Source organism: Penaeus monodon, chromosome 21 (genome assembly GCF_015228065.2).
Source record: "Penaeus monodon isolate SGIC_2016 chromosome 21, NSTDA_Pmon_1, whole genome shotgun sequence".
In the NCBI taxonomy this organism is placed as follows: domain Eukaryota; kingdom Metazoa; phylum Arthropoda; class Malacostraca; order Decapoda; family Penaeidae; genus Penaeus; species Penaeus monodon.
In genome coordinates, this window is record NC_051406.1 from 10,111,269 (window position 1) to 10,112,054 (window position 786).

Sequence of the window (786 nt, forward strand, 5' to 3'; positions counted from 1 at the left end):
GGCGTGTAATTCATTGTCCGTGGTAGGGATGCTGCTGATCTGGCATTGGCTGCATTCCCTCTCTCTTGGTTAACCATGGGCCGTGTACTTGAGTCAATCACGAAACTGCAATACAGGAGATCCAACACTTTGGTCCGTGTGAAAGTGTGTGAGCTTGTATGAACTGATCTGAACTAGTGTCAACTTGTCTGTCATTTTCTTCGATTTTCTGTCATACAAATGACTCTCTTCCCATGTTTTTTTAACTTCCAGTTTTGTAGAATCTCCCATGTATTTTGGTTAAGAAGTATATCTGAACCAGATTAAAGATAGGGAATAATGCAGTTTGTGAAATGTATTATATACTTGATTATTCTGTTCTGAAAACACTGACTCCGTCCCTACATATACAAAATTCCATACTTATTCTTATACTGATACTGAACAATGCACATTTACACATTTGTATACAATTCCATACACAACATATTGTATATATGGACGTGTACTTGAATATCTGTCTCTTTTCCAAACCGAATGAAGTGAGAATTTTTTATATTTATTCTGACAACCAAAGTATGTGCTTACCATTATGTTAAGTTAACCAATAAAGTCTTATATTAAAACAGGCCTTGTATTAATCCACTTATGTATTAATCCACAGTATTTGTCATAATTGTTCGCCTTAAACGAGAAGATACGTCATGCAGTAATACAACATTCGAATTTAACATCAGCATGGAATACCCTTCATCAGCCCACTTTACGATATACCAAAAGTTATATTTATTCTCTGGACAAATTTTA